The sequence below is a fragment of the Vipera berus genome (assembly GCF_964194415.1).
Source record: "Vipera berus genome assembly, chromosome: 4".
NCBI lineage: Eukaryota > Metazoa > Chordata > Lepidosauria > Squamata > Viperidae > Vipera > Vipera berus.
The window spans coordinates 14153058-14169388 of NC_138206.1; the positions used below are offsets into that span (position 1 = coordinate 14153058).

The window sequence follows — 16331 nt, forward strand, 5'->3', positions numbered from 1 at the left end:
CAGAGACTTTTCAGAAACTGATATTGATTAAAAGTACTTTTTAAAAAGAAAAATATTATTAATATTATCTTCATGAAACGCATCAAGTAACAACAGCTAATAAGTAGCAACAAATAACAACATATTCTTGTAGTGTGTCTTTGAGACAACACCCAAGACACACTACAACAGCATCAGATAAGAATGGCTGAGGCTCCCAGATGTGCAAGAATCAGAATTTTGGATCTGCGTCCACACCTGAAGCGGTAAAAGAGGATGCGAAGAAGAGGAAGAAACAAAAGATGTTGAGACTCTGGAAAGAGTGCAGAGAAAAGCAACAAAGATGATTAGGGGACTGGAGGCTAAAACATATAAAGAACGGTCGCTGGAATTGGGTACGTCTAGTTTAATGAAGAGAAGGACGAGGGGGGACATGATAGCAGTGTTCCAATATCTCAGGGGCTGCCACAAAGAAGAGGGAGTCAAGCCATTCTCCAAAGCACCTGAAGGCAGGATAAGAAACAATGGATGGAAACTAATGAAGGAGAGAACCAACTTAGAACTAAGGAGAAATTTCCTGACAGGTAGAACAATTAATCAGTGGAACAACCTGCCTCCAGAAGCTGTGACTGCTCCAACACTGGAAGTCTTTAAGCAGAGATTGGGATATAAATGGAATTAAAATAAATAAATAAATAAATAAAATGGTACAGGGTCTCCTGCCTGAGCAGGGGGTTGGATTACAAAGAAGATCTCCAAGGTCCCTTCCAACTCTATTCTTATTCTGTTAACATCAGGCAAACTATCGCTTTTCGCTTGACCGTATCCCTGCGAAGATCTCTTTTGAAATGTTCTTCTCGGCTGCACGGAGCGATCGAATGCCAGGAGGTAGCGGAGGGCGATTGCCGCGTACTATGGGACCTGGAATCCTTGGCCCCGGGAAAGTCTAAGCGGGCGGAAGACTGAATGACAAGCCTAAACTTTCCCCGCTTTTCCGTCATTCCGGTTCTGCCGAGGCAACTTAAAAGTGAATCCGATCGCTTCTGAAAAAGAGAGAGCGAAAGCGAAACCTAATCGCGCTCGGGCGGTCTCCTTGGAAAACTCCTAGAGGCTTAAGGGCTACAAACCCATCAGACCCGGGCTGGGCGTGATGGGATTCCTCGGGATCCCTTCCAAATCTTAGGCAACCCTCCCTTGACATGCGAGATTCAGACGGACGGCGCCAGCGCTCACCTGACTCTCCGAAAGCGCTTCGGAGGAAACGACCGACGGACGCAGCCAGCGGAGCGAAACACCAACTGTGAAAACAACACTGCGCAGACGATTTTGTTTGTCGGGCCCGCTTCTTTTCTTCCTGTGGCTGTAATTGGCTGAGCTTTACCGCTACTCGGTTCCGGCTCCTTATTTAGGCGGCCGGTCCAGCTGACCAGGAAAGAGGCGGGGCGTTTCGTGGTCTTCGCGCTCTCACCCTGGCTGGGGTTTTGTACAAGAACGTGTAATTTTTAAACCAATAGTTTACAGCAGGGGGTCTTCAAACTTGGCCCTTTTATGACTTGTGGACTTCAACTCCCAGAATTCCTCAGCCAGCATGCCTGGCTGAGGAATTCTGGGAGTTGAAGTCCACAAGTCATAAAAGGGCCAAGTTTGAAGACCCCTGGTTTACAGTTTAGTTTGTTTAAAGGTGGTGCATGTATGTAGTTTTGGCAATCTTGAGGTGTCTGGACTTCACTTGGGCCCATTTATTTACCCAGGCACCTGAAGGCAAGAAAAGAAGCTATGGATGGAAGCTAATCAAGAAGAGAAGCAACCTGGAATTAAGGAGGAACTTTCCCAAAGGCGCTTTTTTCCCCCCTTTTCAGGTGACAACTGGACTTTCTTGTGTTTCTTTTGAAGACGTGACATGAGATTTGCCTTCGGAGGTTGTGGGTACGCCATCCCTGGAAGCTTTTAAGAAGAGAACCATTTGTTAGAAATTAGTATATATGTCTCTCGCTTGAGCAGAGGGTTGGATTAGATGACCTCCAAGGTCCCTTCCAACTCTGTTACTGTATGCTGCCAGTACGCTGGTTGAGGGATTCTGGGAGTTGCAGTTCAGATTTCTTAAAGTTGCTAGGGTGGAGAAACAACTCTTTTGAATTGGCAGTACAACAGTCCTTAGATCAGAGAAAAAAATAATATGAAGGCCTAACCCCCTTTTTTTACTAGCAGACACAAATGCACATGCGGAAGAACAGGGTAGAACAACGGCTTATGACCCTCTTCTACCGGTCTACTATAGAGAGCGTCCTCTCGTGTGGTATTGTGGTTTGGTATGCTGGTCTGACAGTCGCGGATAGGAAGGCATTACAGAGGGTGGTGAGCACAGCACAAGACATTGTGGGCTGTCCCCTGACACCACTGGATGACCTCGCCAGGGCTCGCTGCCTTGGAAGAGTGAGGAAAATTCTCAGGGATGACTCACACCCTGGACGGTATCTCTTTACTCTCCTATCATCGGGTAGGAGATATCGGAGTATAGCCAGCCGCACCAACAGGCTGAAAAACAGCTTTTATCCGTGGGCTGTTAGGCTAGAATGGGAAATAATTTGATAAACTTTATGCATAATTGACTTGGGAGGCCGGTGCATTGTGCAATTAGCTCACGTGGTGTAATAAGACGGAGTGTTTGTGTCACTGTAAGTTGGGGGTGGGGGCACGAAGGAAGGCTCAGCCAATCTCAATGTATACATGGTTGTACTTTGACAATAAAGGTTCATACATTCATGCCCAGAATCGCAGCCCTGACATACCTGAACATGGCTACGTTCTGCCTGGCTGCTTGCCTCTTGTGAGCATTTTAATTCCTGTTAATATTCCTTGTCTTTTGCTGTAAGGGGCAGAATAAATTTTATTAAGGCCATGCCTCTTGTGAGCATTTTAATTCCTGTTAATATTCCTTGTCTTTTACTGTAAGGGGCAGAATAAATTTTATTAAGGCCATGCTTCAAATGGTTACCTGTACATGAAGATTTGAGGGTGCAATGGGCAAAATATGTGTCTTTAGATTTTTACAATGGTAAAAACCAGCTGCCGGTTTTAAATGGGCTGTAGTTTTCCCCCCAGCTTTTGAGGCATTGATTTTTAAAACTCCAAAAAATTTTTTTTAATTACACAGCTCCCCAAAGTAGGGTTTGTTTCCCCAAAACACAGGCCTCTGTTAATTATTCACTTTACTTAGCTTGTTTTGTTTTGAATGTCCATAGAATTAGTCTAGGGTTAAGCTAATCATATACTGGTTACTCGTGCTTATCTTGATGGACTTAGGCCAACACATCACTTCTGCTTAGGGTTATGATCTGGTGACGTGGGTTTGTTTACGTCACTGATCAAAAGTGCTGATAATTTTCATTAAAAAAAGTTATACACTATATCTACTGCCATTGTTACAGGAGAAACATGGAGCAGTAAGTTTCTGTGGTTCATATGTTAGATAAAGTGCCATGCTATGAAAATGACAATGTCTTGGGGATGCACTATAGATAAAAATAATATCAAAATACAAGTAGTCCTTGACTTATGACCACAATTGAGCCCAGTACTTCTGCTGCAAAGTGTGACAACCTTTCTTGCCACAGTTGTTCAGCGAATCACTGCAGTTGATAAGTTACTTACACAGTTGTTAAGTGAATCTGGCTTCCCCATTGATTCAGCTTGGCCAAAGGATGCAAACGGTGATCACATGACCCTGGGACACTGCAGCAGTCATAAGTATGAAGCAGTTGCCAAGCATCTGAATTTTGATCACAGGATCACGGGGCTGTTGCAAAGGTCGTAAGTGTGAAAAATGGTCATAAGTGACTTTTTCTAGTGCCATTGTAACTACTTGTAGATTGGGCTGTGCTGGGAATCGTCACACTTTATTTCATCACAGGCCTGTTGCAAACTGTGCCCAGTCGTCAACATTTCCAGTTTTAATTACTTTTGACATAAAAATCAAATTGTTCATCTTCTAAATCACGGGTGTCAAACTCGATTGCATAGGTGACATAACATGATGTATTATGAAGTTTTTTGCCTTTGGGAGCTGGAGTGGGCATGGCCTGTGCCTGACGCATCTGGTCCATGGGCCACCAGTTTGACACTTCTGCTCCAAAGAGGCAGAATATGATTTTGTCCTGATTTTGCAAGCTGGACACACGGAAGGTAGGTGTGCTTACAATTAATTTATTCTTCTATAGTGTAACTACGTATCTACGTAGCTCTTCCATTCCACTGGATCTTTCTTACTGCTCTGCGTAACAAAGAAATTAAATTTTCTGTTTGAATTTCCCTGCATTTCTCTCCCACATGATGGCACTGTTGTCCAACTGTTTCCCATCCTCCTCCTGCCTTCATAAAAATATTGTTTCATAAGCAATGGCCCACCTACTGTTTTGGAAATAATTTTCAATGCTCAGGAAAAACAGACTTTATACTTTGATTATTAGTATGGAGACGATCTTTTATTAAATGGGTGGGGATGAATTTGAAACAGCAAGTTCATGCAGCTGAGTGCAGCAAGAGTTTACACTGGAGACTGGGATAAGCAAGAGAAAGGAGAGGCTTAAGACTGTTTTCAGGGCAACAAGTTAAAACATAAAAAAACTAAAGCAAACTGACTCTTGTTAGGATCTTTCCAAGTCAGCGTTTCTCAATCTGAACAACTTTAAGACTTACGGATTTCAACTCCCAGAATTCTCTGGCAGTATGCTGGTTGGGGAATTCTGGGTGTGGAAATTCACAAGTCTTAAAATTGCTCAAATTGAGAAACACTGCTCTTACGTGCAGAGAGATGGAGCAGGAGAGAAGAGGGATTGGCCCAAACAGGTTCATCTTAATAATTGAATACTTTCTGAAATTCTTTTCTCCTCTTGTAAGCTGATGCTGTGAACTGGAATCGTGTGAATTCAGCTATAGCAGCTATTCACCTAATTCAGAACGAATAACTTAACAAGCCTGTCAAAACCCTGTTTGAAAATCCTCTGGGCTGCAGACTTTTAAAATTGGAATTGGAAAAGAAAGCCATCTACTCCTTAGCGCAGCGGCTCCCAACCTTTTCTATACCCTGCACCCCTAGAACGCTTCTGATATATTCTCGCACTCCTTACAAAAGTTCAAAATAAGGGCAATGAATTATGCATATACACTATAATTTTGAAAACCCAAATTTTCGCTCCGCCTGGAATATTGTCTCACAAGCACCCCTGGTTGGGAACTCCTGCCTTAATGCAACCCATAGAAATCACTGGAGGTTTTTTAAGAAGAGATTGGATAAACACTTATAGGGCCTTCTGCTTGAGCAGAGAGTTGGACTAGAAGACCTCCAAGATCCCTCCCAACTCTGTTATTCTGTATAAATAAATATCGAAGATGAAAACCTGTTTTTTGGAATATTGGGGTTCTTATCCCAGCAAAGGATAAGAACCTCCTTAAGTAACACCAGCTGCCTGCAATTAGTGCAGGTTCGAGTCCCACCAGGCTCAAGGTTGACTCAGCCTTCCATCCTTCCGAGGTAGGTAAAATGAGGACCCAGATTGTTGGGGGCAATAAGCTGACTTTGTAATAATGCCGCTTGGGCCCCCCCCGAAAGCCCTAATAAGCAGGCATATACATAGAATGAAGGCTATTGCTAAGCACATTGATTTGTGCTTTAAATTGTAAGCCGCCCTGAGTCTTCGGAGAAGGGCGGGATATAAATGGGATTAAAAAAAAAAGGAACTGATAAAATTGGAAATGGCAGAGCATCAAACACCCAAAACAGTTTACACATGAGAAACATATATAATATTGAATAATAGAATAACAGAGTTGGAAGGGACCTTGGAGGTCTTCCAGTCCAACCCCTTGCTCAGGTAAAGGTAAAGGTAAAGGTAAAGGTTGCCCCGCACATGCATGCTAGTCGTTTCCAACTCTAGGGGCCGATGCTCATCTCCGTTTCAAAGCCGAAGAGCCAGTGCTTGTCCAAGGACGTCTCCGTGGTCATGTGGCCGGCATGACTAGACGCCAAAGGCGCACGGAACTCTGTTACCTTCCCACCAGAGTGGTCCCTATTTTTCTACTTGCATTTTTACATGCTTTCGAACTGCTAGGTTGGCAGAAGCTGGGACGAGTAACAGGCGCTCACTCTGTTACGCGGCACTTGGGATTCAACCTGCCAAACTGCCGACCTTGTGATCGACAAGCTCAGCGTCCTAACCCACTGAGCCTATATTGTTTCAGACAAATGATTCTCCAATCTCTTCTTAAAACCTCCAGCGTTGGAGCATTCACAGCTTCTGGAGGCAGGTTGTTCCACTGATTAATTGTTCTCACTGCCAGGAAATTTCTCCTTAGTTCTAGGTTGCTTCTCTCTCTGGTTAGCTTCCATCCGTTGCTTCTTGCACTGCCTTCGGGTGCTTTGGAGAATAGCTTAACCCCCTTTTCTTTGTCACAGCCCTTCAAATATTGGAACTCTGCTATCGTGTCATTCCAGTCCTTCTTTTCATTAGACTTTTCATTAAACAATCATTTTCATGGTCAGTTTTTAACCTCAACAATAAGAACAACAACAACAAAAACCTGGCCACAGGCAGTTGCTGCTTTTAACAGAATGACAATGTCGCAGTGAAAGCAGTGTCTTTTTGGGGTGTATGCAATACAGATAGAAAAGGAATGTTGCTTATGATGCTACAATACTGCTCATGTTATTCTGACCCCCTTTCCCTTGGGGTTCTTAGGTTGGGCTGTATGGGGAATTTCAAGGGAGTTTGAGGCTTTGATTGATTGTGTGCCATCAATGCAATGACAACTTTTAGCACCCACATAAGATAGATTTTCTCCATGGCAACATATGTCTCCAACTTGGACTTTCAAGTGTTCCACCTGTGCATTGCTGTTGTAATAAATTCCATCTATCTTATTGGTGGTCATACTGTTCTGCTCTTTGCTTCCATCTTTCCCAGCATTAGCGTTTTCTCCAGAGAGCTGGAAAATTTGGGAAAAGTATCACAACTGTATTTTCACAGGCCTTAATGGGAAGCAGATGTGGATCTCTGTTCGTGATTCAGTGAAGCTCTTTATATATTCTTTATAAAGTCAGGATTAATAGTGTAGGAACAACCTTCTGATTTCCCAGTAGGTGGCATTTGAGCCTTATATTTGAGGAAAACAAAAGCCAGAGGGGAAAAAAAATTGGCTCACCTCATTCAACTTCCTCACCTTTTTATTGCTGCTCTTCTTACTAAGTAAAATATCCCATATCGGTGCAGACAAAATTAGATTAGGATGACTTTGATGGGCATTGTTCTCTAGGACAAGGGTTCCCAATCTTAGCAACTTTAAGATGTGTGTATTTAAACTCCCAGAATTCAACATTAAGTCTTCAACTTTAAGGGGTGTGGACTTCAACTCCCAGAATTACCAAGCCGGCATGAATGGCTGGGAATTCTGGGAGTTAAAGTCCACACATCTTAACATTGCCAAGATTGGGAACCCCTGAGCTAGGAAATATTAGAAATCAGAAAGTTTGTCACGAGCTTTCTCCCTATTCCTTCTTCCTCCAATAAGACTGTACAGGTAGTCCTCGGGTTACAGCCAGTGGTGGGATTCAATTGGTTCGCACCACTTCGGCAGGACCGGTAGCTAATTTTTTGTTGCCCAGGCCCAGAATGGACTTCCGGAAGCGGCATCCATACAGAGAACCGGTTGTTCACATATTTGAATCCCACCACTGGTTACAACCTTTTGCTTAGTGACCATTCAAAGTTACAACAACATTGAAAAATGTGACTTACGACTGTTTTTCACACGATCGTTGCAGCATCCCCGTGGTCACATGATCAAAATTCAGATGCTCGACAACTGGTTCATATTTATGACGGCTGCAGTGTCCTGGGGTCATGTGATCACTTTTTGTGACCTTCTGACAGGCAAACTCAATGGGGAAGCCAGATTCGCTTAACGATTGTGTTGCTCACTATACAACTGCGGTGATTTACTTAACAACTGTGGCAAGAGAGGTTGTAAAATGGGGTAAAACTCACTTAACTGTCTTGCTTAGCAACATAAACGTTGGGCTGAACTGTGATCGTAAATCGAGGGCGATCCGTAAGTAGTATGTTAAAATACAGAAATTTCAAATTGTCTCAGCTTTACCCCAGAAGATGGTAGTTGGGGCTGTGTGGGGAAGAGATGATATACGAAAATGTTTTAGAGATAGGTCTGGGGTGAAGAGTAGAGCAAATGGATGGCAAAGGCAATTTCATGACTGGTGCTCAAAACATTCAATTTCTGCCTTATCTGTTGAAGAGTCCTGCTGCAGAACCTAACATTAAGGAATTTAGAAAGTGTAAAAAAATGCCTTAACTATGTATCAATACCTTCGGTTATTTCAGGAACCGAAATCTTATCAATAAGAAAAGAGATGCTTGCAACTGTAAGTGAAATGATTACAACTTTCCTCCAGGAGACCTCGTTCCCTGGACCCCTAATGAAATCCTTATCTACATAATGTCTCCAGATGGCATGGACCAAATTTTTTTGCCCTTATTTTATTAGGTGTATGAGATTAGAGGGGATTAAAAAGCAAAGCATCTGTTTGAGGCAATGCAGAGGCTGAAGGCATCTACTATTTCACCTGAACAAGATGGGTTTGCTTCAAGGGGTTGTAACTTCACCTCTTAAAAACCCATCAGTATAAGAGGATAAGATCTGTACCATAGAGGAATAGTCTAATGTACAGAGAGGGTGGGCTGTGGTGGTCTCTCAGAAGAGTTGGCAGCCAACTCTTGGTTTTCCTGCACCAAAATGATTGCTGAGGTTCATTCCAGCTCTTCAGTTTTAGGGTTCTAGGATTCAATAACCTTTAAAACAATTCCTTCTCCTTCTCCCCCTCCCCAAGTCTCCCTCCTTCTCTTTTTTCTTCTCCCCCTCCTCTCCTTCTCATTAGGTGGCCTCAACCATTCTTAATTGATCTTGTTGTAGTGTGTCTTTGTTGTTAGTTCTCCATCTTCTTCTGGGTCTGCCTCCTGTTCTTTGACCTTCTCCTCTTTTTCTATATGCCTTGTACGGTATGGAATCCCACAACATTGTCTCCAGGTGGAGCAAACCACTTTATTTGCTGTTTTTGTATGTAGTTTAAGATTGGCCTATATGCCAATAGGGGAGGAAAGGAGAGAGAGAGAGAGAGAGAGAGAGAGAGAGAGAGAGAGAGAGAGAGAGAGAGAGAGAGAGAGAGACTTGATGGGATCATAAAAAGAATAACAGGATAACAAAACAGAATAACAGAGTTGGAAGGGATCCAAACGCCCTCCAGTCCAAACCCCCATACAAACGGGAGACTCTATACCATTTCAGACAAATGGTTGTGCAATCTCTTTTTAAAAACCTCCAGTGACGAAGCACCCACAACTTCTTGAGGTTAGCTGTTCCACTGGTTAATTGTTCTCACTGTCAGGAAATTTCTCCTTAGTTCTAGGTTACTTGACTGGTTGAGCTCTTGGAGAATGGTGTTGATTTGAGGAAGGCCATATGATCTATGCTAAATCTAAACATCTGGCTAACTGTGCGGCCAACAACAACAACAACAAAAATATATGGAACTGCCTATATTCCTAGATGGTACCTTTATAATTTGTAGGTCCTCGGTTAGGACTTGAATTATTAAGTTTCCATAAGTTTTTGACTGCGAATCTAACTGTAAGTTAACCATATTTAACAATAATATAAAGCTAGTGAGCTGACCCCATATATTAAAATTCCTGAAGATAGTACACTATAGCCTTTTATATGATCACCACAAAAGAGGAGGGTATTCAGCAAAGAGAGGGGACCAACACTGCAAACAGTTGGAAGAATTTCAGCCACTGCCTACAGCCGTTCTATAAATTTACACGGTTCTTTCTCTGTTCGGTGTTTCTTCCTTGCCCATTCTACTCTCCGGCTCTCCAGGTAATAAGATTTCCATCAAATCTTGAGGGCGAGGAGAGACTCTTGCATAATTTAATAGTCCTCCCCGTTTTGCAAAAAGCCTCTGCTCACCATTTTGACAAGACACATTAGTTCCACGGCTGGCGTGCTTGGCAGCAGCGTCAGGAGGAAATGGCGGGAAGAAAGAGATAAAATAGAGTGAGCAGAGAAAACGGCTCCTTCAACTTGCTGCAGGCACTCTCAAGATTCAGTAGCTCCTGATGTAAACAGGAGCAGAAGCAAAAAGAAATCCATCAAATAGACCAACAATTTTGTAAGGTACATTTAGCTGGTTGTATGTGGGGTCCCTTGCTACTCTTTTTCCCAGTAGGATGCCTCTGTAATGCTTGATGATGTACCAAATTACTTTTGCCCTGTTGCTCAAATAAATTGAGCAGACATTTGAGGAACTCTTAATTTTACATCTCAACCATCCAGAAACCAGAAACCTTCATGGAACCGATGAACTGAGTTTTGTTTTGTTTTTCTCCCAAGTAAGCAATTTAAAGGGTAAAAGAACAAGAGTGGTGCAAAATATATTCGACACACAAACTACGTCTTACTTTGTTTGCCTGCTTAGGATTCAAGGGTGAGGGGTGACATGATAGCAGTGTTCCAATATCTCAGGGGCTACCACAAAGAAGAGGGAGTCAAGCTATTCTCCAAAGCACCTGAAAGCAGGACAAGAAGCAACAGATGGAAACTAGTCAAGGAGAGAAGCAACCTAGAACTAAGGAGAAACTTCCTGACAGAACAATTAACCAGTGGAACAACCTGCCTCCAGAGGTGGTGAATGCTCCAACACTGGAGGTTTTTAAGAAGAGACTGGACAGCCATTTGCCTGAAATGGTATAAGGTTTCCTACCTGAGCAGGGGGTTGGACTAGATGACCTCCAAGGTCCCTTCCAACTTATTATTATTATTATTATTATTATTATTATTATTATTATTATTATTATTATTATTATTATTATTATTATTATTATTTATGGATAGCAATAGGAATAGCACTTAGCCTTATATACCACTTCATAGTGCTTTACAGCCCTTTCTAAAAGGTTTACAGAGTCAGCCAATATCCCCCAACAATCTGGGTCCTCATTTTACCAACCTCAGAAGGATGGAAAGTTGAGTCAACCTTGATCCAGTGAGAATCGAACTGCAGTCGGCAGTCAGCAGAATTAGCCTGCAATACCACATTTTACCCACTGCGCCACTAACGGCTGAAATTGGAACCAGTAGGAGTTTCTGATAAAATCTCCTTAATTTCAAGATGAAATTTAATTTCAAACAAGCAAATATATTTGACGTACAAGCTATGTCTTACCGCATTCGCCAGCTTAGGACGTAAGTATAGAACTGTAACCAGTCAGAGTTTCTACTAAAAATCTCCTTAATTTCAAGAAAGCTTTGTTAAGTTAATTTCCTCTTTATTGCACCCAGTGGCTTGCAAACAACCATTACCAGATTTTGCCAGATGAAAGACTATGAAGTCACCATCCATCGCATAAACAGGACCATATAGCTGGATCAGAGTCTGTAAAATGTCTCATTCAGGAATCTTCTTATGCATGTCTTTATTTTAAAAAATGTACATTTTGGCTTTTCAACAAAATTATGTGGTGGGCGACTCACCAATGAAAACATTCACAAGGACAGGTTTCATAATGCCACCTTAAAACAGTTTTCAAGTGTTTTCTTGGGTTTTTGTATTGACTCTGTTTGTTCAAGCATTTCATAGGCATTGGAGAGTTATTATGTTTATATCTTATCCTGTTTATTTAAATTCCGCTTTATGATTTTTAGAAATAACTCAAGGTGGTGAACATATCCAACACAAGTTCCTCCTCCCATTTCCCCCACAACTACCCTGTAAGGTGGATTGGGCTGAGAAGGAATGACTGATCCACAGTTAACTAGCTGATTTTCATGGCTAGTTGTTGTTGTTGTTAGCTGCGAAGTCGTGTCCGACCCATCGCGACCCTATGGACAGCATTCCTCCAGGCCTTCCTGTCCTCTACCATCTTCTGGAGTCCATTTAAGCTCACGCCTACTGCTTCAGTGACTCCATCCAGCCACCTCATTCTCTGTCGTCCCCTTCTTCTATTGCCCTCAATCTTTCCCAGCATTAGGCTCTTCTCCAGTGAGTCCTTCCTTCTCATTAGGTGGCCAAAGTACTTGAGTTTTAGCTTCAGGATCTGGCCTTCTAAAGAGCAGTCAGGATTGATCTCCTCTAGGACTGACCGGTTTGATCGCCTTGCGGTCCAAGGGACTCGCAGGAGTCTTCTCCAGCCCCACAGTTCAAAGGCCTCAATTCTTTGGCGCTCAGCCTTTCTTATGGTCCAACTTTCACTGCCATACGTTGCAACTGGGAAGACCATAGCCTTGACTATACGCACTTTTGTTGACAGGGTGATGTCTCTGCTTTTTAGTGTGCTGTCTAGATTTGCCATGGCTTTCCTCCCCAGGAGCAAGCGTCTTTTAATTTCTTGGCTACAGTCCCCATCTGCAGTGATCTTGGAGCCCAGGAAAATAAAATCTGTCACTACCTCCATTTCTTCCCCATCTATTTGCCAGGAATTGAGAGGGCCAGATGCCATGATCTTGGTTTTCTTAATGTTAAGTTTCAACCCAAGTTTTGCACTCTCCTTCTTCACCTGCAACAAGAGGCTCTTTAGTTCTTCTTCACTTTCTGCCATTAGAGTGGTATCATCTGCGTATCTTAGGTTGTTGATATTTCTTCCGGCAATCTTAATTCCAACTTTTGATTCATCTAGCCCTGCCTTTCTCATGATGTGCTCTGCATATAAGTTAAATAGGCAGGGCGACAGTATACAGCCTTGCCGGACTCCTTTCCCAATTTTGAACCAATCAGTGGTTCCGTGTCCAGTTCTCACTGTTGCTTCTTGACCCGCATATAGGTTTCTCAAGAGACAAATAAGATGGTCTGGTACTCCCATCTCTTTAAGAACTTGCCACAGTTTGTTATGATCCACACAATCAAAGGCTTTAGCATAGTCAATGAAGCAGAAGTAGATGTTTTTCTGGAACTCCCTAGCTTTCTCCATGATCCAGCGTATGTTGGCAATTTGATCTCTAGTTCCTCTGCCTCTTCGAAATCCTGCCTGCACTTCTGGTAGTTCTCGATCCACATACTGCTGAAGTCTAGCTTGTAGGATTTTAAGCATGACTTTACTAGCATGAGAAATGAGTGCAATGGTGCGATAGTTTGAACATTCTTTGGCACTGCCTTTCTTTGGAATTGGAATGTAAACTGATCTTTTCCAATCCTGTGGCCATTGTTGAGTTTTCCAAATTTGCTGGCAAATTGAGTGTAGCACTTTTACTGCATTGTCTTTTAAGATTTTGAATAGCTCAGCTGGAATACTGTCACTTCCACTAGCTTTGTTGTTGCTCAGCTTTTCTAAGGCCCACTTCACTTCACATTCTAGGATGTCTGGCTCGAGGTCAGTGACCACCTCATTGTGATTATCAGGGACATTAAGCTCATTCTTGTATAGATCTTCTGTGTAATTTTGCCACCTCTTCTTAATCTCTTCTGCCTCTGTTAGGTCCCTGCCATTTTGGTCCTTTATCATGCCCATTTTTGCATTAAACGTTCCCTTCATTTCTCCAATTTTCTTGAAAAGATCTCTGGTCCTCCCTATTCTATTATTTTCTTCTATTTCTTTGCACTGTTCATTTAAGAAGGCATTCTTATCTCTTCTAGCTATTCTCTGGAATTCTGCATTCAATTGGGTGTATCTTTCTTTTTCTCCCTTGCCTTTCGCTTCCCTCCTTTCCTCAGCTATTTGCAAAGCTTCCTCAGACAGCCATTTTGCTTTCTTGCATTTCTTTTTCTTTGGGATGGTTTTGGTTGCTACCTCTTGTACAATGTCGCGAACCTCTGTCCATAGTTCTTCAGGCACTCTGTCTATCAGATCTAATTCCTTAAATCTATTTGTCACCTCTACTGTATATTCAACAGGGATATGATTTAATTCATACCTGAGTGGCCTAGTGCTTTTCCCTACTTTCTTCAGTTTGAGCCTAAACTTTGCAAGGAGAAGCTCATGGTCTGAGCCACAGTCAGCTCCTGGTCTTGTTTTTACTGACTGTATAGAGCATGGCTAGGCAGGGCTTAAATTCAGTCTTTCTCCTTCTAGCCCAGGGGTAGGCAACCTTGGGTCTTTTATGACTCATGGACTTCAACTCCCAGAATTCCTGAGCCAGCTGGCTCAGGAATTCTGGGAGTTGAAGTCCATGAGTCATAAAAGACCCAAGGTTGCCTACCCCTGTTCTAGCCAAATGCCTTAGCCACTAGATCAGGGTTCTACAAACCTGGCAACTTTAAGACTTGTGGACTTCAACTCCCAGAATTCATGACATGGCTGAGGAATTCTGGCAGTTGAAATCCACAAGTCTTAAAAGTTGCCAGGTTTGGCGATCCCTTCACTAGATCCAACTGGCTTTCCTATCCTATGAGGGTAGGGTGAAGGGATGTTCTGTCTGGAGAAAGGAAGACTGAAGGGACACATGTTAACCATGTATTCCTTTCTCATGACTTCCAGTTAGCTGTTTTGAAGACCATCTATATTTCCCCTGGCTATGGAATGTGGAAGAAAGAACTGAAATTGAAAATAGATATGGTGGAATTGTAGATAGATAGGTAGATAGACAGATAGATAACCTTTATTGTCATTTTTTACTGTGGGCACAATGGCACACATTAAAAATGAAATTTAGTTGCTTGCTCTCAAAGTGTACACATACATAACACACATTTAAGTCTACTACATTCAACATATGTATAGACCTACACCCTTACTGTCATCTTGAATACATAGCGGAAGGAGGAAGCTTTAGAGTTCACAAGGTTAATATTGTATGGGACAAAACTGTGAGTGAATCTGGATGTTCTGCTTCAGATACCACGGAGCCTCCTCCCAGAAGGTAACAAGGAAAACAGGTTGTAAAGAGGATGTGTAGTGTCCCAGACAATCTTGCAGACCCTGCTCAAGCAACACTTATGTGCCACATCCTGGATGGAAGGGAGGGAACTGCCAATGATCTTTTCAGCCATCCTCACCACTCTCCGCACCGCCTTCCGGTCTGAAGCAGTGATGCTTCCAAACCAGACTGTGATGTTTCCAGCGATTGGATTTCAAAATTTTGGGAGATATGCCTGATCTCGATATGCACGTTACTTCATCTTGAGAAACAGCTTTGCAACTTGAGAATCTTTCTACATTTGGCTGGATCTTTCTTATGCTACACTCTGGAGTCTAAATCATATGACGAACAGTTGAGGGAGCTAGGATTGAGGGAACACAATAACTGTCTTCCAGTACTTAAAGAGCTGTCACAAAGAACTGACATCCTCTAGGGCACCAGAGGGCATGATAAGAAGTAATAGGTAATGGAAGCTTGTTAAAGAGAGATCCAGCTTGGAAGTAAGGAGAAATTTTCTGACAGTGAAAGCAATTAATCAATGGAATAGCTTGCCCCCTCGGGTTGTGGATGCTCCATCACTGGAAGTTTTCAAAACTAGACTGGACAGCCATTTGACTGGGGTGATAGAAGAGTCAGACTAGAAGACCTCTGAGGTCCTCTCCTGCCTTATGATTCTACTAAAGGCAAAGGCACTAGCTTTGGCTCAGGTGCACCAATTCCTGGAGATGTCAAGCTGGTGACATACACAGTGGAAACCAAAAGGTTGGACTACATCAATGCATTTTCCCTAGGATAGTTTTTGAAGACTCTGATCACCAGCCCAGGTACTGACTGCCTAAGTGCCACATTAATCCGCCTGTTGAAACTGTTGTCCCTTTCTTATTGCTTTCAGTGTTCAAGTTCAAGGTGTGTTTTCTGTAACGTTAAACTTCATGTAGCTTAGACCAAGAATATGTGCAAGGAACCTTGAATTCCTACAGTCCACCTTTTATATGCGCCACCATGGATACAGTAGGCATTAACACACAATTTTGCTTTTTCCACGATAGGATCTGGATTTTGCAACAACTTAGAACTGGAACTTGGAAAGGCTTATTACTGGTTAGGAAATTATTTAGATACCTATATATACCAAGGAAGAACCAGTTTGGTGTAGTGGTTAAGGCATCAGGGAAGAAACCAGGAGATCATGAGGACTAGTCTTGCCGTGGGCATGAAAGCCAGCTGAGTGACTTTTGGCCAGTCACTTTCTCTCAGCCCTAGGAAGGAGGCAGTGGCAAACCATTTCTGAAAAACCTGGCCAAGAAAACTACAGGAACTTCTCCAAGCAGTCTCTGAAAAGTGGATATGATTGAACAGAAAAATAATTATCAAGTCTTTGCAAAATTGGTTTCCTGGACTTTTAATTTATGTTTTGATACCTTCCATAAATATAG

General features: G+C 42.6%; 1 protein-coding gene across 2 annotated transcripts in view; it reads right to left on the reverse strand.

Annotated features, from left to right (window-relative positions):
* The window catches only part of CCDC82 (coiled-coil domain containing 82), a 45973-nt gene extending 44667 nt beyond the window's left edge, over nucleotides 1–1306 (reverse strand). Inside the window, exon 1 of one of the 2 annotated variants that reach the window (XR_014026268.1) lies at nucleotides 1213–1306. The gene's annotated coding sequence lies outside the window, so the exon portion shown is untranslated. The remainder of the gene's footprint in view (nucleotides 1–1212) is intronic. The other variant, XM_081326541.1, reaches the window with a different exon arrangement.
* Between the last annotated feature and the right edge of the window lie 15025 nt (nucleotides 1307–16331).